This window comes from Sciurus vulgaris (genome assembly GCF_902686455.1).
Source record: "Sciurus vulgaris genome assembly, chromosome: 1".
NCBI classification, from domain to species: domain Eukaryota; kingdom Metazoa; phylum Chordata; class Mammalia; order Rodentia; family Sciuridae; genus Sciurus; species Sciurus vulgaris.
This window is the reverse complement of record NC_136461.1, coordinates 164,416,035-164,441,431: the sequence shown is the minus strand read 5'-3', so window position 1 is coordinate 164,441,431 and position 25,397 is coordinate 164,416,035. Positions and strand designations below refer to the sequence as shown.

The 25,397-nt window shown below is 34.4% G+C and overlaps 1 long non-coding RNA gene across 1 annotated transcript; it reads left to right on the top strand.

The window, feature by feature from the left end:
• Window positions 1-501: 501 nt before the first annotated feature.
• Window positions 502-24,644, top strand: LOC306663621. Its single transcript, XR_013764491.1, has 3 exons — window positions 502-600; window positions 1,071-1,265; window positions 24,312-24,644. It is a non-coding gene; the product is annotated as an uncharacterized lncRNA (long non-coding RNA).
• The last annotated feature ends 753 nt before the right edge of the window (window positions 24,645-25,397 follow it).

Genomic DNA, 25,397 nt, shown 5'->3' with positions numbered 1-25,397 from the left:
GTAGGACATTAAATAAGAAACTATTGTGATAGACTTAGGGGCTCACAATTTCTATTTTCTACTGTATAACATTGCTTGTTTTCTTCTAATCCATTTTTAATTCATTCTCTGTGATGGTTAATCTAGATTGTCAACTTGATTGAATGTAGAGATGCCTAAAATTAAGAGACTTCTGACTGTGTCAATGAGGGGGTTTCCAGAGATAATTGATTTGTAGGGCCTCAACTGAGGGGAAAGACCTGCGATGCATATGGGCAGCACAGTCTAATAGGCTGCAGACCTAGTTGGAGCAAAAGGCAAAACAAGGAGTAAACTTAATTTGTATGCAAGCTAGATTCTTCTTGAGTGGATGCATCAATTGCTGCTGCCATCATCCAAGGACCCTGGACTCCAGTTCCTTCACTCTTCCAACAGGAACTCTGACTAGAATTCTATAGGGAGGTCCCAGGTCTTCCATTTCAAACTGGGTCTGTATAATTGGTCCTTTTTTGTTCTGAGGCTCCAGCTTGTTGGACTAAGCAGCTACTGGTTTCTCCAGGAGCTCCAGATGACTCTCCGGTGTGCAGACAGCCATCATGGGATGATCCAGCTTCTGATCATGTAAGCCACCCTAATATATCCCATTTTACAATTATACATATACATATCCTGTTGGTTCTGCTTCTACAGAGAACCCTGACTAATACACTCTTCATCTAAATTATGCTAATTGAGATAATGACATTTTAAATGTCTATAATTCTCCATTATGATTTATATTTCAACTGGCTTCTCTTACTCCTATGGTTTGGATATAGTTAAAGTGTGTCCCCTGAAGGTTTATGTACTGGAATCTTGGTCCCCAGTGTGACAATGTTAAGGCAGCAGAAGCTTTGAAAGGTGGGGCCTAGAGGAAGGTGATTTGATTATTGGAAACAGTGTCCTCAACAAGGATTAATATAGTTCTCCTGGGACTGGGACCCTGGTTAGTTCCAAATTAACATAGGGAATAAGCTGTTATGAAAAGGTCGAACCTGGCTTCTGAATCTCTCTGGCTTCTTGTCTCACCATGTGATCTCCCTTTGTCACAGGTGATCTCCCCATAATGCCATCCACCATGAGGCCCTCTCTAGAGGCCAAACAAATGGAGCTGTTTGCCATTGAACTTACAGGCCACAAAACTGGAAGCTAAAGAAAACTCTTTTCTTTAACATATTTACTCAGCTTCAGGTACTTAGCTACACCAGCAGAAAATGGAAAGACATACAAAGAAAGCAAAGAAAGAGGTAGGAATATATTTTTTTTATCTTTAGTCCTTGAGAAGCCCCAGTTATTTTACTAAGAATTCATTATTATTTACGACTACCACTTCCCCTCCAAGTAATAGTGTGAATTTAGAACACATTTTTTTTTTTTTTTAATGTAGCCTTGGTGCCTTGGTTGAATATTTTTGTGTCATTTTAGTGATTTGACTTGGTAACTTTTTTTATGTGATCAGTTGTAGGATTCATCTATTCTGGGAATCTTTTTACTTCTAAGGTCATTGAATATTAGTTATCTCTGAGGACATTTCCAATCTAGGAATTTGGTGATGCAGAGGCTGGCTGAGAGCAATCGGCACTGCTTCACATGCTTATGAAACAGGGAGTGGGAAGCACTGGGTGGAGAGTTGTTCTGAAGAAACATCTTGTCTTAGTTCATTGATAACTCACTGTATAAATGGAATATTTCCTTTATTTGTCATCACACAACAATCTCCTAGGCTAAAGATCTAGTTGCTTTTAAAAAGCAAAAGTAAAACAAAACTAAAAACCCAGGTAAACTTTACAGGATCCAACTATGTGAATTTCCATAGTTTGAAATGCAATGACTCTCTTAGGTCAAAACACAATATAGTTTTAAAATTCAGTTACAAAGGCAAACAACATAGAAGTTTCCTGAAAGAAATTATACATTCACTTTAGAAAGGGAAAACTATGGTTTTTTAAAAATTTAGTTTCCATTTCGGTAACTAAAAATATCTGAAGTATTCATAAAAAAAGATTTCAAAAGGAAGCAGAGTGCCTAAGTAGTGGACAGTGTATGAGTCCATTTGCATGAAAAAATGACAAGACCAGTGTCATCTAAGAGGTTTAAACTTTGCATTTAATGCTCACTGATGCTTGACAAATTTAGAATCTTTCTGAAACTCCATGAATAGTTTTGTTTCTTGAGTACTAAATAAACAATTTTAGATAATTAATCAGACTTTGAAAAACAGAAAATCTCAGACTTAGTAGGTACTCAATACTAGGCATCTACCAAGTTGAACCAGCTGTTGGATTTTTGTAGGCTGAAGGTCCATCTACTATTGGCTTCACAATCCTGAAGAGGCCACTGAACTGCCTGGTGTCTCAATTTTTAATTTGAAAATGTATATGACATACAATATTTTCAAGACTATAGAACATCACTCAAGTAAAAATGATTTGAAAACCATATTTTGCGACCTAGATTTAAATATTAATATAAGTCCAAATGCCTTGTAGCCAAATGTGTTTTGAAATTCAAATACCTTTGAATTTTAGGAAGGTAATAGAGTGCGTAGATGGACTGTTATATAATGCCAACAGCAAGGATTGATGGCATTTAATAACCAATACATTAATTAATAAAGTATTTCTGCAGGGAAATTTGCAAATAATTCATATGAAATAATGTAAATGAATATCTGAAATTTTATGTCAATGTGAATTGTGTTAAATGAATTCAGACTGCATAAGTGCTGCCTCAAAAGGAATTGCATATTTTTTTTTTGAATTTCTGAGATTTGGGTATCAAAATTGTAGAAAAGAGATTGACCACCTCTATTAATATTGAAACAAAGAGGTGGACCCCAGGAGGGTTTCCATATACCTATGGGAACTCATATTATCTCTAAATATTGAATAAAGATAGGATTGGAGATTTTCAGCTCTTCTTTGTTTCAATGTGTGGGTGTGTGGCCATCCTGGTTATACCAGAAAGTTATCTGAATGACTTTCCCCCCTTCTTTTGTAAAGTCTATGTGTCCTTTCTTCAGTCTTTAAAAAATTTAATATAGATAGTAAAAATTCTCAAACCTTTGTCCCAAATATTTTTTAATAAGTGGAAGATGGTATATAATTTTGGTCAGGTTGGGATGAATGTATGATTTATATGATTATTGATTAAAATATATTGATGTTTTGCCTTGAGTTCCTTGGAATAGGGTTGTAGAACGAGGGTTCTTCATTGTTGAACAAGGCCATGCCTTGTCTGCATATGCAGCTGTAGTATAGAAACATAATCTCCAATTGCTTTCATAATTAATTTGGCATGCTTTTGTAAATATGAGTAGCAGTGAAATCTTTTCAGTGGTGGCTCCTAGACAAATATTTCATTTTCTGCTTAAATCCACATAGTAATTCAATTCAGGCACAGAGAAAAATAGAAATATTGCAGAACTAAGTGAAAAGAATGTAAATTAATAAGGCAAGCAAAGGTAAGGAATAAAATGAAAATTATGCAAATCTTCATAATTTATATATAATGTATATAAATTATATATATTTAAAGAATTATAGAAAGGAAATAAACAAAAAAAAGGCTTAGGTAAAGCATGGGAAAATCATGGACAGATGCAGTTAATTAAATAATGTTATTGTTTCTTTCAAACCAATAAGATGAAGAGAGGATAAACCCAAATTATCCATCTCCACAGCTGATGTAGAGAAACTATGGAGGAAATGAAATCATATTAGAACTTAAAAAAAGAAAAAAAAAAACTCTGGACAATTATGTTTTGTTCTTGAATGTTGATGAAAGGATACCTGAATTCAGGAAAGGAATAACTGTAAGGAACTGGTATGAGCCATCAAATCATGATGTTGCTAATTTTATCAGAATATAATGCCAACAATGATAATTAGTATGAGAAAAGAAAATTGTTAGACAAACACTGAGTTTTCTTTGATGTTGGGAGATAGCATGCACTGAATTCTATACAGCCTATATTACACCTAATTTCCACTAGAATGGATTTTACAGCACCTATGCTCTAGAATGAGTTGCCACTAACTACTATGTGACTTGGGGAAAGTCACCTTTCATTTCTTTACTTTTCTTCTGTAAAATAGACAAATCAGGCTGAATTACCTCTCATGCTAGTTTAAAATGCAAGGTTTGAACATTTCAGAAGCTCCTTAGGAGCAGAAATAGAGAATATTTGATTTTTAGCAATGGGACTAAAGACAACATCACATGCATGAGGAACAAAGCAAATGTAGATCTTTGCTCTTTTTAAGACTGCTTTACTTGCATGGTATATACTTATTCCTATCCTAGCTCACCCAAATCTTACTAATTTTTCCAGGTTTTACTCCAGTCCTATTTTCTTAATTAAGCCTTTCATGATCTTGTGTTACCTCTCCTTTGTTGCTTGATATTTTATTATTCTATTTAACCTCCGATGGTTGTTTGTGTATGCTCTCTCCGTTTTAGATTGGGTATTTTTTGACTGTTGCACTATTGATGTCAAGATGATATTATAAGAAGATAGGGAATATTGTTCACTCTTCACCCTGGCATCCAGATTCTGGAACCACAAGTGCATTTCTCCTGTTTAAATTTCCCTATATACTTAAAATAGAGCCACCCATTCCTCTTTGCATTGGAACTTTTTTGATTTTAATTTTCCCAGTTACTCCTAGTCAGGAAACAGACTTGTAGAATTCTGAGCATCTTGAAGATGTGACTTGAAAGTGAGTCATGATGTAACATGTAGTAGTCTAAAAGGTTTTATGGGGAAACTGGTCTGGTAATCTTTTATTGCCACTTGGGTAGAATAAAAGGAAAAGTTTGCTTTTGGTAATTAGTGCACAGCTTTCTCATCACTGCACTGTAAGTCATAAAAAATATAATTTAAGCCAGAAAATTCATTTGTTCACTCATTCATCCAGCAAAACATTTTTTTTTTTTTTCTTTCCCTGCAAGCCACGCTGTTGGGTGTTTAGGGAATACTCAGTCACATGCAACATGATCCTGACTTCAAGAAGTTTCTTAGTGGTTAAAGGGTTTTGATTCAGAAGAGAAACTTGTAATTTTCTCTAAGTTTCCAATAGAGAAGTTTCTGATGAACAGGGATCATTTTTATGTCGTATTCCAGGTGAGTTTACAAAATGCTTCTGGCTCATTGACTGACATGCAGAAAGAACAAAGCATTTGGATATGTTTAGCAGTTTCCCCATCAACTGTTTCAGATTTAATTTGAGTGGTAAGCAGAGCAACTTTCAGGAAAGTTAATTTGGTCTCTAGTCTCTGCGATCACTTACATAGCATAATAAAATATGTAGCACTTTTCAAATTCAAAGCATTTCACCAATCAAATCTAATTACCACATACATATGATATGGCTATTTTCTCTCTGGGCTAGTTTGCTTTCTCCCCTTAGGTTTGTTTCTCTTTCACTCGGTGCATTAAAACCTTGGTCTTGTAACGATGGATTCTTTTCATTTCAAATCTGCTACTCTAAGGTTTTCCTGTAGGTTGGAAACCCTTTTAAGGTTGTTTTGGCTTAGCAGTAGAGGTAATGCATCTTGTGTTCTGTGGCCTTCAATAAACAGGGTAATAGGAAAGCTTTTTTCTTATCATCCTCATCAAGAGAAAACAAAAATTTCAAGGTTATGAGACTACTTTGTAAAGGCTACACAGCAACACCGATATGGCATAGATATTCAACAACAGATAAAGCATACTCTAGGATCACAAGAAATAATCTACTAGAGCACTGGAGTGCAAAAGCAATTTGTGAGTCAAAACAACACAGCCATAGGCAAGCCAGACTCATTTATTTGGCCAACTCTTCTGATAAATGTGTGGTCCTCTTATCCCAATTTCTGCCTCACTCACAATCTCCTACCTTTCTTCTTTGAAATTCCACTTTATAGTTGAAGCATTTCTAAATCCTGTGATAATATGTAGTCTGTGCTCTCCCTATGTATAGTATATGCTCTTAGCATGTTTTAAGTAGCACAGGACCACTGCCACCACCAATAAGACAACAACACTCAAAGATTCTTATTTAACTTTGAGTATTTCTATCTGTCCTTCCCTGAAAATGTCAGGATATTTGGTTGTTCTCATTTACAGATTTTTCTTGGAAGGATATACTTAGAGAGCAGTACATAGACTAAACTAGATGGCCTTCTGTGATATTTCCAGCAGATGTGTTGCTGTTTGGAATATTTTACACTGGCATTACATCTTATGGGAATGACAAAAAAAAAAATGGTGGAAAATTGTTTTTTAATCTCTCGTTTTAAAAGTGATGTTGTCTATTATGAAAGTATATAGCAAATGTGTGACGGCTTTGTTCCATTTCCATTTTAGAAGTCATAGAGTTTTAATGTAATAGTTTCCTTTAAATATTATAAATTATTCTGCTAGTTGATTTAAACATACATTAAGCTAATTGTTTCATTTTGTAACCTATTTAATGCATTTGCTATACTAAGGGGGAAAATAGCATTTTGTTAATAATACTAGTCTATTTACTAACTCTCAGTTGGCTAATAGCCCTTTAATGGACTGATGAACTTTTTTGCTGTTTTTCAGAGGCAAAGACAAAACTGATGATTACAAACACTGCCAAATTCCCCAAATTCACTAGGGGCTCATATATTTAAAGAATGTTACCTAAATCTTTTCTATCTGGAACATCACTAAATGTTGCCTAGCTGAGTAGCTTGTCAAGTATAATAAATAATACCCAATTTATTTTTTATTAAAAAATATTGGTTCATTTTTCAAAGATGAAAACCCATCTTGATATTAATTCATTGCTAAGTATATGACAGGGCGATTCCACAGCAGCATAAAAGGCACATTGCTCAGTATATAGTCAGAAGAAAAAAATCTAGGCAAATTCACATTTGATGCAAACAGAAGCACAGTTGAAAGAGGCAAGTTCTTTGTGTATAGACCTTTAATAAATGATATTAAAATCAACTTGTTATTTAATATAGTAAACATTTTGGAAATATCAGAAAGTGTGAAAAAAATAATTTCCAGCAAAAACTAAATGGCATTGACACATTTCAGATTTAATGCTTTGTACAATGTCATAGCCTGACTTTACATCTCTGAATCTAACAACTTGTTTTACTTATAAAATTTAAGTTCAACAAATTCAGACATTTTTATTGGAAGAAAACAGGTACATAAGTAATAGCTCTAAGAACATAATTTTTATTTGGGAAATATACCTTTTATCCCCTCACCTTTTTTCTTTTCTTTCATTACAAATAGGTGTCAAAAATCTAATGGGGTTCAGGTACTCTGACAAAGAGTACTCATTAATTTTGCTTGGTGGTTATCTTCACATGTTTATTCATACTTTACACTTTCATGAAATAATAAAGAAAGGACTTTTTTTTAAAAAAAAAGAAAAAACCTCCAGAGCACCTGACACATGTTTATTTGGTAGATATACGTAGAGGTAAATGAAAATCTGTGTGTAACAAACATCAAAAGGCCTTTATCTGGGTGCAGTTGTACATGTCCGTAATCCCAGCAACTTGGGAGGCTGAGTCTAGAGGGGAGCAAGTTTGAGGTTATTCTGGGTAACTTTGCAAAGTCCTAACCAACTTAGCAAGACCTTATCTAAAAATAAAAAGTAAAAAGGTTGGGGATGTAGCTTAGTGGTGGAAAGTCCCTGGGTTCAATCCCCATACAGCAAAAACCAAAACCAGAACAAACAAAGGCCTTTGGACTAGGTTGAGATTTGCAAATAATTCATAATTTTGTATTTCATTTTGCCCTTTCTTCATAAAAGTTGCCCTTTGGGAAGAAGAAAACTGTGTGTGTATATAGAAACCACAAAACAAAGTTAGTGGGATGAACATTAATCAGTGCCTAGGAAATACTACAGTGAGATAAAAAGAACCCTAAAGATGGCATCATGAAGGAAATGGAGAGGGGAAGTTGTCCCCTTTGTTTCCAGTTTTTAGATGAAGAACAAAACAGAGTGACCTTGGTGTGAAGTTAAAGAATGTATCTATAAAACATCTGAAGGAATCCTTCTACACAGTGGGCATGCAACCTATTCTCTGTATATTCCCTCTGTTTTTGAACATGATGAGGCACTCCATTGTGCCCGGGTCTGCTATGCTGAGGAGTGAGTAAGAAATAAAATGTCCAAGACCTCTGGATTGAGTCCTACAAACTTTTTTCTTTGGGATCAGTAAATGGTATGCCTGGGACATTTGCAGCCCTGGGGTTGAACAAGAGTTAATTCTTAAAATCATGAAATAATTTGATATAATCGGTTCTATAAATTCAAAAAAGTATCTCTAAGTGTGATAAGATAGAGCACACATTTAAACAGTTCTTTTTATTTTCAATGAAAAATCTGTGTGTACTCTTTTCCATACTTAAAACTTTCATTTTTCCATTTTGTAGAGTAAATATCAGAAGTGATAAATTAAAAGACAAACTGTTGTGTGCTAGATGAAGAGAATTGTTACTAGACTACAAGTTTTACCATTTTGCCTTTAAAGGGATTATTTACAATATGTAGGAGGTGATTTTCCTCCAAATAAATGCACCAGAAATTTTTCTTCTAAATACATGATAATGGATTTAAACCAACAGAGATGGGGAAAAAGCATAAATAATACCTATTGATAATAATGGGAAGTATTAAAATTCACACAGATAAATTTTAAGGAATTGTTAATTGACTGATTAATCATAAATGTGGATAATTATGTTTTCTTTCTTCATTTTCTACTTGGCTTGAGGGTATCTGAAAACTCAATAAAAATTGGTACCCAGGAAAAATGTAGGTCTATAACTCCTTAGTCCTTAATGTTCAATAATAGTGGGGTACCAATATGGTCTCCATGATATGTAACATTGCCGTTGTGGAGAGGTTAACTGGGAAAATCTTAGCAAAAGTTTCGTTTGCAAAAATTTCATTAGCATCACTTTACGAAGCACACACAAAAATAGTCTTGTCTACCCCAATCTTGTCCTACCTTTGCTCTATTCTAAGACTTTTGGCAAGAAGAGGAACATCTTACCTTTCACTGAAAATTGTTTCTGGACCCTCTCTATAAAATTTTTATAGTCTGTTATCTCCAATAAAAGTTGTTATTATCCTGTCATGCTCAGTTTAGTCATTTCACTCCTGATGGGATCTCAGTTTCTCTTTGTATCATGTACATGAATTCCATCATGGAGAGAATCTTTTGCAAACCAGCTCTGACCTCGCTTCTCCTCTGGGGTCTTACTACACGGCTCACCATTCTGTTCTGCCTCAGAATGGCAACAGGGTCTCATGCCTTTGACCATGTTGCTCCTTGCACACACATAAAAACATTAACATATATTAACATTCCCCTCCCTCATTCATCTTTATCTCCGTCAGCAGAAAAGTTACTAATCAATTTGTCCTTTGGATTATTAATCAAGAGACAGCTCAGTTGAAAGTTTTTAAATGCCTTTTAAAGATATTGTATACATTGTCTTTTGAAGATATTGTATATATTCATTCTTCTTCTGGAAGATTATTGGGAGATTTTTAAAAATATTTTTCAGTTGTCAATGGATCTTTTATTTCATTGTTTATTTATATGTAGTGTTGAGGATTGAACCCAAGGCCTTACTCATGCCAGGCAAGTGCTCTACCACTGAGCCACAACTCCAGCCCATCATGACTAGTCACATCATGACATATGACATATATCATGACATATTGACATATGGCATATTCAAAATACTGTTATTATTACTTTTTTCCTATTAAGTTCTTACATTTCTTTACTTCTAATATTATCAATTATTTTTCAAAGTTTTACCTTATAATGATTTTTACTTTCACTGGTTTATACTAAGTATATTTTGTATTCCTGTGTTTGGAATTGAAGTCATGATCACTTTTTGTGTGGCTTCTTGATTTATTCCAACATGCAATAATTTTATGCCATTAATGAGATAGGGAAAGAAGAATTCAACCTTTGTTCATTTATTTAGCACACATTTATTCATCACCTATTTGGAGTGAGGTCAATTCCAGGTTTTCAAAGATATTGTATATTAGAGGTCAGACAGCCAAACCATAAGTTAAATCTTAGGATAAGTTTAAGCACATGGTGCTTTGAGAACATGTGGGTGAATTGATTAATTTAGTTTTGGTAGTCATGGAAAATGAGTTTGAAGAAATACGTTTTTAAAACAAGATGCAAGTAACATACAGGTTTATACTGTGTTAACTAAACTGAGTTCCAGTGGGTTTTCCAAACCATTTCCCAGCATTGTTCTGGATTATGATTGATTGCAAGCTATATTCACATGGTAGGAAAAAGTGAAAGAGTCATGTTGTGCTTTGGAGGGTTGCTGCAGGTTGTGAAGCTTGAGGGTTGTGTTGGTTTACCTTCTGGCATGGGTCAACATGCTGGGCTGCAGCTCCTTTCTTTCCTGTTGGGTTTTCTCCCACAGTTTCTTTGAATCCTCAGGCATGTGAGCAGATCTGTGGTCAAGAGAGCCAGCTTCTCCTGCAGATCCGTCCTAGAATTAAAGTTCTTAGAAGAGCCCAGAGATAGACTTAGGTTCCAGCTCACCATTGTGCTTCCAGTTTCTCCTTGCTCTTCTCCGCATTCATTGTCTGATGACTGGCTCGGGTCATCCATACCTCTCGGCTCAACCTCAGATAGAAAAAAATCACCTTGACAGACTTCTTACTCACCTTCCACACTTGTAAATAATTTAATATCTATAGTAAGTATCTCACTCTATATTACTGGTAGTGGCCCTGCTTCTCTGATTAAACCTTTAGTGATATAAAGAGAATTTTATAGAAAAAATTTATCTTTCTGCATTTTCAGTATGAGATGATGTTGACAGAAGTTGAGGCTAAAAGGTCAAATATGATGCAGGTCATATTTCATGATGAATTTGTCCGAATTTTATAAAATGGATCTCTTAGAAGTTGAGATGGAATCTTAAACAGAGATGGAGAGTGGATGTTATTGCTAGTTACCCTCTAAGGTCTAGTTTACAATTATTTCTCTTTAGCAAATCCTAATTTTTAAATCGACATATGACTTCCAAGAACAACAACAATAACAACCACAAAAAGCTATCTGATTTCTTAACCCTTCCCATATAAATAGGTATAGCTAATATATGACAAGTAGGTGCCATAAGACATAGACAGAGATGTCTATGTAACTTTTAGTATGCATCCTTGTAAAGACAAGACACCCATTTCATGGCCTGTCATCTTTCATGCTGGTTAGAATGGAGAGTAGATGACTGGAGGTTGAGCATATCTTCAACCATGCAGTGGAAGCTAAATATAATGAAGCTGATGAACTAGCAGGGCTCAAGGAATTTGAGTCTCAATAATTTTATGAAGTCATCTGTCCAGTTCTGGAATTCGTACAGGCAAACCTCATGTAATAAACTAACATCAATATGAAGTTTCCACAAAAATTAAAAGTGTAGCTACTATGTGATCCAGCAATTCCAGTACTGCGCATATTCAAAGGAATAGAAATGAATGTGTCAAAGAAAGGAATGTCTGCATTCTCATGTTTATTACAGTATTATTCACAGTGAACAAGAAATGACATTAACCCAAGTGCCCATCAAAGAATGAATGCTTCAAATAATTGGAATCCAGGCAGTGCATGCCTGTAATTCCAGCAACTTTGGAGGCTAAGGCAGGAGAATTGCAAGTTTGAGGCCAGCCTCAGCAACTTAGGGAGGCCTTAAACCACTCAGTGAGACTCTGTCTCAAAATTAAAAATGAAAAGGGCTGGAGTTGTAGCTTAGGGGTAAAGGTTCAATCCCTAGTACCAAAAAGAAAAAAAAATAAAAGGAAAGAAAGAAAAAATGGGGGTGTACACACAAATGGAATATGATTCAGCCTTAAAAGAGAAGGAAATTCTGTTACTTGTGACAACATGGATCCAGCTGGGGGACATCAGGTTAAATGGAATAAGCCAGACACAGAAAGACAAACATAGCATCACCTCCCTTATATGTGAAATCTAAAAAATATTCAACTCATAGCAGCAGAGAGTAAAATAGTAGTTACCGGGGAATGGGAGCAGGAGGGATTAGGGAGAGGATAGTCAAAGGTTATATAATTTCAGCTAGGAGGAATAAGTTCAAGAAATCTATTGTACAACATGGTGTTCCTGGTTAATAACAACAGCTCACATACTTGAAAATGGCCAAAAGAATTCTTACCACAAACATTAAATATGTGATGTAGTGAATATGTTACTTAGCCTGATTTAGCCATTTGCACATTTTATACAAGTATCAAAACAGCATGCCATATACCATAAATACATACGATTTTCATATGTCAATTAAAAATAAAAATATGCGCCAGGTGCAGTGTGCATGCCTGTAATCCCAGTGGCTTGGGAGACTGAGCAGGGGGACGGAGAATTCAAAGTCAGTCTGAGCAAAAGCAAGGTACTAATCAACTCAGTTAGACCCTGTCTCTAAATAAAATGCAAAACAGGGCTGGGGATGTGGTTCAGTGGTTGAGTGCCCCTGAGTTCAATCCCTGGTACCCAAATAAATAAATAAAAAATATGCATTAATTTTGAATTTGGAGTCTCTATCAGCCTACCTTATTCTTGTATAAGTAATTGAGATTTTTCTTAAGTAGAGGGAGAAAACAATCATTTCCCTTCTAACCCTTAGAGGAAGAAAGCAAGGTAGAAGTAGGCAAGATTGTACATGGACAAGCGTTGGGAGAGTGCCCCTCTATTTTCCTGAGATAGATAATTAGCAGCAAATTTTATCAGAAAGGTGACACGATGCTAGTAAAATGATATAAATCTTGTTTTAGACAGACGTGGGTTTAAATACTTTTTTTTGGTACACAGTAGGAAGTGATTCAAATAGATTTGACTTAATGACTGCGCTGTGACTAACAGTTTTATAATAAGCATCGAGTTAATTATCACAGAGCCTGGGACATAGAGAGTTCTCAAAAATGTTAATATCAATATATTGTCAACTGATCTTTGTTAAAAAAAATATTGCAGTGATAAACTAATAATGATATTAAACAATTCTTCCTGAGAAGTGGAGAGGATATCCTGCTAACACCCTACCTATATGTTTCATAGACTTTCTTTTTCATTTATTCCTTTCCTATTGTCTATTCGAACAATTGAGGTTCAGATAACATAGAGACCTCTAGGAACTTGAAAGAGAAAACTATTTTTAAAAGGAGCTCTAAGTGATTTCAAAATGGTTGGAATGTCTTAAAGAAAGAAAGTCAGAGGCCACCACTGCTGCTGTAACTTAGAGATCAGGAACAGGTTGTTGTCTCCACCATGCTCTGATGTTACAGCTTCTCTATACCCATGACTATGGTAAGATGGAGGACATGAAATTTAGCTGCTGCCAAGATAGTGCCAATGTCACCATTTTAGAAAAGAATGGTCTTCACTTCCTTGACCTCTTCCAAATTAGATGAGAGTTAATCTCATTGAAAGATCCTAGACTGTATTGAGAAGTCTGGCCTCAAGGAAGTTTGGGAAAGCAGCTCTAACTCTTCAATTCCTATAACATTTAGGGGTAGGAGGGACAGACAAGTAGAAATGGATATGAACTGCAATCAGCAATATCTATCATGTGAAACATCCCTGCTACATGCATTAGAATGTCTCAATTAAAAAACAACACAAGTTTTGGAGAGTACATGAAGCAATTAGAACACATACATCATTTATTAAATGTTAAATGATACAACCAATTTGGAAAACAGTTTGGTAGTATTGAATAAAGCTAATAATATACCTGCCATGCAGCCAGTCATTTCATTCCTATGCATTTATCCAAGAGAAATAAATTTTTTTCTACACAAAGACCTGCAAAGTAATGATCATAGAAGCTTTATTGAGGTAGCTCCAACATGGAAAATATCCCAGATATCTTTCAATAACAGAAGGCATAAAGATATGAAAGAATATTAATATATTGTAATAATAAGCTATTGAAAAGCATTACTGTTATAAGTAATATCATGACTAAATCTCAAAAATATTATGAAGAGTGAATGGTGTGATTTCATTTATATAAAACTCTAGAAAAGATGAATTCAATCCACAGATAAAGAAATCATATCAGTGGTTGCCTCTATCTAAGGATATAGAGGAGATGGGAGTGAGCACAAGAGAACTATTTTTGGTGATGAAAATATTTTGTATTAGAATATAAAATGCCACCATGTTTGTATAAGCATTTACACGTGTGTGTATGTGTCAAGACTCATCAGAGTCCACATTTGAAATGGTTTTATTTTATGTCCTTTATATCTTGATAAAGCCTTAAATTGTAAAATGTCCAGCAAGTTAAATAACTAAGTTATACAGTTACTTAATAGTATCTTATCTACATGTATGTATGTATATATATGTGTATGTATGTGTATGTGTATCATAATGGTCATATATGTGTTTATATACATATTGAAGATATGTGTGAATAGATACATAATTAAAAGACATCTGGGATAGATATAAAGACAGTTTATTACTCTGAGCAAAAGACTCAGTGAAAATAATGTTATTGCACTAGTTCTCTGAGTTGCATTCTTCACAGGGTGATGTGCTGAAACTTGAATTATACCTGTGCTGGGAGAAAATTAAATTACTGGAGAATAAAACCCAGATTAAGAAACTCCAGTCTTATACACAGTTGATAATAAATTGCCCATTCACTTCCAAGAGAGAACCTACCTTATTCTGGAATGTAAGCAAACCTCCAGGGAGAGACTTGGATCTTTACCACTGTAGAAATCTCCAGAGGGGGAAGATGTCTCTATTTTTCTATTTTTCTATTCTGCATATGCCCTTATATACAATATTCTTACGTTGACTATAAGTATCTTTCTTCAGAAGACCCAGATGATGCAGATATGTGAGATATTCATGAATATTTATGGACCATTAGTTCCCAACATAAAGTTGATAAAAAAATGTTGACTATACTTATTGACCTGAAACAGTGTGTTCTGTTAGTTTAAGAAAATAAATTTCAAAGAATACCTGCTATTTAAAGATATCAGATTGACTTCATACCAGTTGTTTGTTTGTACCTCATATGTAGGAATTCATGTTACCTAGTTATATTTCCAAATGCCTCAAAATAAAGCATTAATTACTTCTAATGAAACCTAAATTATATTATGTTAGTAGTTTCTTGGATCAGTGACTAATTTCATAAGAAATCCTATATTCAATTTATAGTATAATTGTTCTCAGTATTTCAAGAATATAATGCATTTGATATGGAAGGCTTCTTCATTTGTTCTTACTGCCTTTGTGTATAAAGTTATGATTTGTGAAGCAGGATCATTAAACATCTAGAAACATTGCAATATTGTTTCTTGTGTAAATGTTTGGGTAGCTAATCTTACCCACTTTTCACTCATTCAACAATGAGTTCTATGTGTCTAGGTAGGGGCTTGCTTCTCAGGACATTTTCCCTTAGGGCAGTACTGGGTAGTCAGATCACTAGGGGATCTTTAATTTGGAAAATTGGTTCCCTTGGCATCATGAAGCAGCATAACTTGTTTAAAAGAAAGTATAGCTGAAGAATCAGAATTCTCTTCAAGGAAGCCAGTGTTCAGAGTTGAGAGGAAAAAATTTCACAAGTGCCAAATCTATGAATAAGAGAAGGTTGAAAAATTGAGGAATTTAACAAGTTAGTGACTGGTACACATGAGAGTTGGAGACAATAAGCTTTGACTACTGGTGAAGGCAAAATAGAGTAACAGTGTATAATTCTGGAGTGACTTGGAATCAGATTCTGTGCCTGTCTGCCCATGAAGGAAGTAGATATTCAGTGCTGAATGGATAAATAGAATGGCTTTGATCCTAAATACAGGGAGTACAACCAGGACCCCTGAGAGACAGCATTCCTTCCCCTGCCCTGAAATCAGGGGAAAGATGCACGTATCTTTGACAGGTATGAGATCCTACATATAAGATCCTTTGTAGATTTGGATATGCAGTTATTTATAACACTTTTTGGGAAGAGCATAAGAATAAACTAGATGTGCTGGAATTGTTTAGCAAGTGCTGCTAAGAATATGCTGGTAATTTCTTAGAAAAACTTAGTTCTGAAGAAACAAAGTTAGAAGTACCCATTTGGAAGAAAGTATCTGCTACTTCCAGAATAAAGAACAGCCACCCAAGTGGACCAGATGACCATAATAATAGGGATACTGTCCTAATGAGAGTACCTGAGTAGATAACTCCAGGATTTCCAAATGTGTGTAACAAGCTTCTCTTTTGGATAGATGGATGTTTTTTGTTGTTTTTAATTCAAGGTCAGCAGATCCTAAAGCTGCAGGAAACTACAGAATTTCTGCTTTCTATTTAGTTGGGTGAAGACTTTATCAAATACCAAATAATATGCCTAGGAAGGAAGAACAATAAAATGCTAGGTGATATAGTTGATTAAAGCCTTTAAATCTGCATAGAAGATTTCAAAAAAGTCAGGGTCAGGGTCAGAGGTCCATATGATAAGTAGTCTCCAAGAGTGAATGTGATGCTAATAAGAATAATGGGGTAAGAATAAATGAACTAGTTATTTTTTCCAAATCAAGGTAAGACTGTATTAATTTGGTAAATATGATCAACAACCACTGCCAAACTGGGTAATTTAGTTTAAAAAATTAATCTCAATATTAAATGCTAAATAATTTATTTAATTTTGCTTGATTAAGAAATGAATTGGAAAATTGTTACTTTGGAATTTTATTAAATATTACTTAGACACCAGAAAAAAAAAAAAAAGTCAGTAATAGCTTTGCAATCATCTGTACATCTTTTGCATCACACCCTAGCCTCTGGTGGACAGACAGGGTTGAATGCTAGGAACATTTACTCTTTCATGCCTAATATAGCAAAGTTCCTGGATCACTAATTTGTAATGACTTCATGGTGTAACTGAGCTTAAGCAATTGAGTGGCGAGATCAGCATTAACCATGGGTTTCTTCACTGCTTCCTTTAAAAATATTTTTTTCAAAGTACAGTTGAATTGCCTGGGTGTGGGGAGGATCTTATATACAAATTGAGCAAATCAGTAGTACAAGTGAAATTCCATCAGATCAAAGCCCTTATTCATTATTAGAAATGACAGGTAATTACATTTGTTATTAGGATGCAGTGCTCTATGGGTCAGATTTGAGCTGTATACTACATATGCAACTGTATATGGCTGTATACTGTATATGGCTGATTGATTTGTCTCACACACAGATAATCAAATCAGTTAATCCCTGTGTCTTGATTACTAAACATTCCATAACTATGAACATAGATAAAGGCTGCCAGTGTTCAAAACCAGATCTACTTTCTTGCCACCAACCAACTCAGAGCTGGGCTTTGGGCCATTTAAAATATTTAAGCACTTAGAAATAAGAAATACTCAATGTTTTTCTGCCTGGAGACATAGTGCCCTCTAGTTAAGCTGGTCTGTTCCTGGAAAACACATTCACTGGAAAATATAAATAAGTATTCTATTTCCATAGCTAACCATTACTCTAACGCATAATGAATCACAAAATTCCTGCTAAGTAGCCTGTCTTTCCCTTTGTCCAGACTTAGCAAATGTTGTAGAAATGCTCTTTGCTCAATTGTTTCCTGTTCCTTCTTTTTCCTATTCTCTATATGCCTTCTGGTTCCTTTACTACTTATCCTTAGTGTGAGAATTTTCCAGAGAATATGATATTTTGCATTTTAAAATGTAGTTTATATAATAGATGAAGTTAATGGATAAAAAGTGGTTCGGTTGGATTAGGTCCATTTTCAGTAAAGCTGCATCTACTTGCAGCTATGTCAGGTAGAAGCCCAGACCCTGGGAAACAGATTTCAGATCCCAGCAGGTGAAAGAGATGTAAGACACAGTTGGTAAAGTGGACATTCTTTATTCAGAGGCAGCAGCAGCCTTCAACCTTCAGCTTGAGCCCCATTTAGCCTCAGTTTCAGTCTCATTTTGCCCCCATGAGTCATTCCACAGGCCTTTTTTACATGCAAACCAGACAAAGGTGACACATTGCCAACAGGTTACACAAGTGGGAACATGCTCATAAACAAATGTGTATGACCTTGAGTACATGCACTGAATCAGGGTGTTAATGAACTTGGCTGTATATCCAAAACGTAGCCTGCTGGAAGCCTTGGTGAGAGAGCCTAACTATAGCCATCCTGGGCAGGCCCTACAAGCAGTAAAGGGAAGGTAAATTTGATAGCCACAGAACACACACACACACACACACACACACACACACACACACACACACACGAATGTATTTCCAGAATATATATAGTCATATTTTGAAGCACGTAGTATAAATAGAACTAAATTGGAAAAAATCTGACATAATAAAAATTAAAAAAAATAATGTAGGAGATTGTTTTGATGTTCAGGTTGATTCCAAAGGTGGACGGCATTTTGTTGTGATCACTGTTTTCCAAGTCCTGATTTTCAGTTATGAAAATCATACTCCAGATTCAATAAGAAATTTCCAATTATAGGCAAGAATTTTTTACTGACCATAATAATTCTCTCTCTTATGAAGACCTCCCATGATCCAATATTTTAGAACTTAGGAAATCAGAGGTGCAATCACATAGAAAGATTTTTGAAAATAAAATTAGGTTAGGAGAAAACCTAGTAAACTATGCTCCATTCTCAATAGAAAATCTCCCTCTGAATACTTGAATTCCCATATCGCATTGTGTTTTACTATTATTCACAGATGGACTCAATAAGGAAATGAGTGATGAATCTCAAAAAAAGAAACTCTAGATAGAGGAAAACATCACAATTACTCATCTCTACTTGTTATATACTCTGTATGCTGTAAAAGTTTTATCACATTATTGCATTAGATGATTAGATTATAACTTTCTTTGTAGAAACAATTAGGTTTACTTTGGCTTTACCAAAGGCATTCTAAAGTTCTTATGGCACATGAGGATACAAACAATGATCTCTATGTGTTAATTTTATAGATATTTATATATGGCTCTTTAAAAGTTCTTGAGGTTCTTTTAAAATTTTTACTTACACTCTCAAAAGATGACTTTGGTTATAGTTTCTAAGAGCATGCAATCCCCTCACAGAAAAACGACTAGAAATTTCTAAGTAGCATCAGTTTAAGATGGATCGAAATGTAGTTATATTATAATTATGTAGAATTTGCTCTTTCAAATCAATAAACATTTTCATTATGAAATGCTTTTAGAGCACATTTTCTCAATGAGCCTTCTGATGCAATGTAGTTGTAACTTTCTCCTCAATATTTGACTGCATTCTCACAAATTCTAAAGTAATTAAGTGTGAATTAGTAAGATTTAAAGATAAAATTTTCAAACCTTTAACAAACATGACTGTATTTGAACTTTAAACATTTGGCTGTGTTTGAATTGACTAAATAGCTTGAAAGAAGAAGAAAGCCTGAAAAATGATTAAGCAATATGTTGGCAATAGTATAAATGCTGATTCTTTGCAGTTGATAAAGAGAACTGGTTGGGAAAAGCAATGCATATTATACCTGCTATGTAAGTTAAAATAAGGAAAGATGGGAACTAAAATACAAGATAGGGTTAGAACTAGTTCCAGAAAATAAATTACATGATAATGTATAATATGTGAAAATTTAGTAGAATTAGTGCTTATTCTACTTTTTATGACTTTTTTTTTTTTTTTTGGCAGTGCAGGGGTTTAGAACCCAGGGCCTTGTGCTTCTGAGGTGAGCACTCTACCACCTGAGCTATATCCCTAGTCCCCCTTTTTATGACTTTTTATTAAAATTTAACTGTAAATCAAATAGCATATCTAGTAATATCTTGAAGATGAAAGATATGTTATCATCTTTAAAAAGATGTAGAAAGTTTGTCAGAATAGTTTGTGTTAAAATTCTATTGCATTGAAATAATTGATGCTAATTCCAAAAAATGTTGTTGGTTGATAATAAGAGAATACTTTGAAGAATTTCATGACTGTAAATTAGATAGCTACAAATTAAATGAAGTCTGATTATCTTGGCTGCTGCCATTTTGGACCCACCAGCACACCAGCATATTGTGACCAACCGCACACTTTCCTCAAACTATACCTAGGTAATAACTGAAAACAGGAAGGCAGTAGGGCCCACTCATTCTAGTCTTACAAGGAATTCCTCAAATAGGCGAGTTTTTCTTGAGTTCCCTCATCTGTTGGTCAGAATTTTTCAGAGCTGTGCAGTCAGTTTGGATTATTTCTGTTGAGGCCAAGAGAAATCACAGAAATGTGTGATCTTCTCTTATTAGTGTCCAATCTGCTATTAAAGCTTATCCAGAAAAGTTTTCATTTCTGTTATTATACTTTTTAATGTCTAGATTAGGCCTAGGATTTCCCCCTTAGGTCTTTTTAGAGTTTCCTTTTTGTTTTCTGAGATCACCTTCTATTACTCACTAATCCCATCTATTTCTTTAAGTCCTATTCCTTTAAGTTCTTGAATTTATTTATATTAAGTTACTTGTGTATTTATCAGTTAAATTACAACATCTATTTCAACTCTGAATCTTTTTTATTGATAAATTTTTAATCACATTTTCCTGTTCCTTTCCATAAGTAAGTAATTTTTTTCATTTTTCTAATTAACATTGGAAATGCATTTTTGTTGAGAGGCTTAATTTTGTTATCTCTTAAGAGTATTAAGTATTTTTGTTAGTCATCTCCTTTTTGTTTTATGTATTTATTTCAACTTCACAAAGATATCTCTGTAATGTCTTCAAAAAGCTTTTAAAGCTTTTTTCCCTCCACTTTTCACTTGGATCTTGTTATGTAGTATTATCGGAAATTTAAATTTATTTTGATATGCAAAAGCATTTGCCTCAGCAACATTTACTGTATTATAAGCAAACTTAAAAATCATGTTACAGACCATGAGAAGATACTTGTAGTACATATATATACCTACAAGCTTTTCTAAACAAATATAGTTCCAGAATTTTAAAAAATTGCAGTAGAACAATATCCAAAAGCTAAGGGCAGGTTATGTAGGAATATGACTCAATGTCAGAATCATGAAAATGTGCTTAACCTCTCTAATAATCAGAGAAACACAATTAAAACAACACTGAGCTATTATTATACATCTGGTGGATTGGCATTAATTATGAAGTCTGACAACCCTAAATGTTGATGAGGATATATTATATAAACAATGTGAAAAACAAATTTTTTCATTATGTAATCAACTTGGAAAGGTGAAAACTATTACTGGTCAGTTCCTGTTTTTCAAAGGAAGCATGTATAAAACTGCTCTTTGCTTAGAATAACCAAAATATTGGATCAAGCTAAATGCACATAATCAGCAAATGGTAAAAATAAGTTGCAGTTCATATATCAATACAGAAATTTATTAGTTAAAATAAATTAATTATAGTTATATGTATTGTCACACTTTTGAACAATAAAAGAATGTTAATAAATTCTGTGTATTCTTTGGTATTATATATATGCATGTGTGAATGTTTAAATATGCAAAAGCATATGGTTTTCTAAGTATATATGTAGTAAAAGTATAAAAATATACTAAGGCGTGATAAACCTGTAAATGAGAATAGTGTTTTTTCCTAAAGAAGTAGAGGTAAGGAAATATGAACCAGTAGTTGTTTACTATAACATTTGATTTTATCTGTAATAACTAATTACTTAAAAAATAATGATTGGAAGGAAAATATTAGAATAATTTAAATGATGTGACATCCTGGCAGTGAGCAGAAAGTAATGTCATACTAATTTCTACATTTTATTTTGGAAGTATTTTATAATTTTAAAATAGGGGGAAAAGACAAGAAAAAAATCCACCGTTGTGAGGGGATTAATTTTGGTCACAAGTCTTCCTTCATCCATGCTCCTGGATGGTACTGTTATTAAAACTTTGATTAGTCTTTCAAATGAGACTTGAGTGATACCTGAAAGCTACCTTTATTTCTAAACTTCTTTCCTTTGCGATCGTGACGCCCTCTACCGACCTCTTTCTTTAAGGCACCTTCAAGAACAGTGGACTTTAAATTTAAAACCTGACAGTTGGGAGATAAAGAACTATATCAAGCATGAATGTTCTTATAAGACTAAATTTTACTTCTACTTAACAATAATATGTGTCCCAGTGCGTTTTACCAGAGAATAACAAACTTTAGACAGGGTTTAAAGGAGTAGCCGAAGATTAGCCTAGGCTCTTGTTACCTATCTGCAGCAGGAAAGCAAGATGGGAAAGGAATTGGCAAATATTGTATTTGAAGACTCTGTGAGAAATTTCAGTTTATCAAAGGAAAATACTATTTCTCAAGCAGTTTACCTCAGGTCAATGTCTCAAATGGAGGTGAACTCATAAAAAGCCCAGACAGTGTTACTTGGCATCTCTTTGAGGACCAATGGCTGACCTCCGGATCGTGGTTGATCCGCTCCTTTGGGAGAGAGAATTGGGCCCAAAATGTAGTTATAGGAGATTAACAGTTTCATATATCATCTCCCACTTCTGTAATTACTCATTCAACCTATATTTTGGAGACAAAAATGATTCTATCTTTAAAAGATAGATCTTTCTATTCCTCTGTATATTTGTTCACTTGCTGACTATAACTAGGATTGAGCTATTATTTTTGAGCAGAAGAGTCTTATTAAAGGAATATGACATGAAAGGTTACTTGCTTTCAGTTTTCACATAATGCTTTAGGTTTCATGACTCAAATTTTGTCCCACAATAGTAGGCCTATTTACAAATTAATATTTTCTATCTCCACTTTAGATTTGCATCTCTTTCCTTGAATGTTTTGGGGCAAGAAAATTTTCTCTTATTCCTTTACTGCCTAGTTATTCTTCAGATAGTCTAGTAGATTATGTACTGATACAATGTCAATAGAGATTTGTCATTCACTGCTGTCATGCAGCAATAATTTGGGCAGTTCATTGTAATCTTCAGGATGAAAGGTGAGGAATTCTCTTTCAAGGACTTTTTAAAAAATGCAGTAAAATATTAAGAGATAAAAGATACTTCTATTATGGCTTGGCTTATTATTGTTGTGAATGTTTCATGGATCAAACCACCTCCCCCAAAACATAAACACATTAAAAGCTACACAAAACTCAGCAACTCAGGAGGCAGGAGCAGGAGAATCAGGAGGATAGCAAGTTCAATGCTACCCTCAGCAATTTAGCAAGGCCCTGAGCAACTTAGTGAGACCCTGTCTTAAAATAAAAAAATGAAAAATGGACTGGGAATGTACTTTATTGGTTAAGCTCCCCTGGGTTCAATCCCAGTACCAAAAAAGAAATTTCATAAAAAGAAGTTTAAGCAATAATATGCCTGAGCCATATCATGACAAGTGAGCCTTACATTAGCATCTCTGTCTAACTCCATGATCAATGAGATCATATTATCATTTAAATCAACCAAAACTACGTGAAAACCACCAAACACTACAGTTTAGGACTTCCCAGTCCCCCCAGTTATGTTGGTTGTTAAATGGGTACTTTGTTCTGTAATCAGTATTACTGTGTACATCACATTCATTATTATTCTTTTAATCTATAGTATTTTTAGCAATTGTTGTGAGTGGCCTCTCATTGTAGCAAATTCAATTCTTCAAAAATTTAATCATCAAAAAACATACAACTCCAAATTTGAGAAAGAAGGTGTAAACCATACTTTCTTTTTAAAAATCTGTTTTAGTTGTAGATGTACACAATACCTTTATTTTATTTATTTACTTTTATGTGATGCTGAGGATTGAACCCAGTGCCTCACACATGGTAGGCAAGGGCTCTAGCATGGAGTCACAACCCCAGCCCTGTACCCGTTATTTTCTAGAGACTCTTTTTCCTTGTTCTTTTGGACCTAGTTCAATCCTAGTTCTTTAAAGGATTATGGTATATAATAATCTTTCTTTGTTTCTGGTGCTTCTGGGGGTAAAACCCAGGACCTAGAACAAGCTAAGTATGTGCTACCAACATGCTACCCCTCACCCCTACATAGTATGATCTTAATTGTTCCCATGGAAAGTACGTAGTTTAATACTCAAACATAGTCTAAATTTTATTTGTTTACTATTAGGCATATGAGGGCAGGGACGAGTAGAGCAATTAGGGGATTCCATACATAAATAGTTACTTTGTTCTTGAAACAAATCATTCCAGAAGAAAGAAGAGTAAATTCACTTTCGTTGTTTTAAAGAATAGTCAATTTTGGAAGGAAAAACTGGTTTATAATATGGTATTGAATTCTCTTTGCAGCTTGTCTTCCCAAGCAGTATTCTTAGAATCAATATTGAGTACAACTGGGGACATAGAGTAAAATACAACTATGCATCAAGAATTAAACTCATTCAAGAGTTTGAGGACAGAAAACTTGGAATGGACCCATCATTTGGCCCAGTTATCCCACTTCTAGCTAAACTCATAACTAAACTATGGAACCAGCCTAGGTGCCCTTGAACAGATGAATGGATAAAGAAATTGTGGTATATATACACAATGGAATAGTATTCAACCTTAAAGAAGAATGAAATTATGGCATTTGCTGGCAAATAGATGGAACTGGAGAATATCATGCTAAGTAAAATAAACCAATCCCAAAGAACCAAAGTCTGAATGTTTTCTCTGATATGTGAATGCTAACTCACAATATGGGTGGGGAGGAGAATAGAGGTACTTTGGATTAGACAGAGGGGAGTGAAGGGAGGGGAGGGACTTTGAGGGTAGGAATGAATGATAGTACAATGTCTTGGACATTATTACCATATGTGCACATATGATTACATGACCTATGTAACTCTATATCATGTACAACCAGAAGAATGAGAGTATATGTATGATGTGTCAAAATGCATTCTACTGTCATTTATAACTAATTAGAAGAAATAATAAAAAGTTTGAGGGTAAAGTATTGTGATACTGGGACAAGTACACTGTCTGTAATTGAAAGCAAGTCTTTTGATGGCTCTAGGTTCAAAGGAGATGGAACACAAATGGCTTTAGCAGTATCAGGCAAGAGTGATGTATGGGAAAACATCAGCATCCTTGATTACAGTTATCAGGAACCTCAATGCCAGTAACATCATCTTTGTCAGACAGCAGCATCTTAAGTATTGTAGGTCTTGTCATCAGTGGTGGGTGGTCAGATTGACTATGGAGAGGTGAAACCAGAGTAAGAGGATAGTATCTAAGGGAATTTAGATGCAAAGTAGATATGAGATATCTATTAGAGACTTCCAAAAAATTGGGGAGAAATTTAAATAAGACAGAGATTCTTTTAGTTCAGAGAAAAGCAAAAGAGGAGGAATAATTAGTTCTAATTGTGGCTCTATTTGTAACTTCATT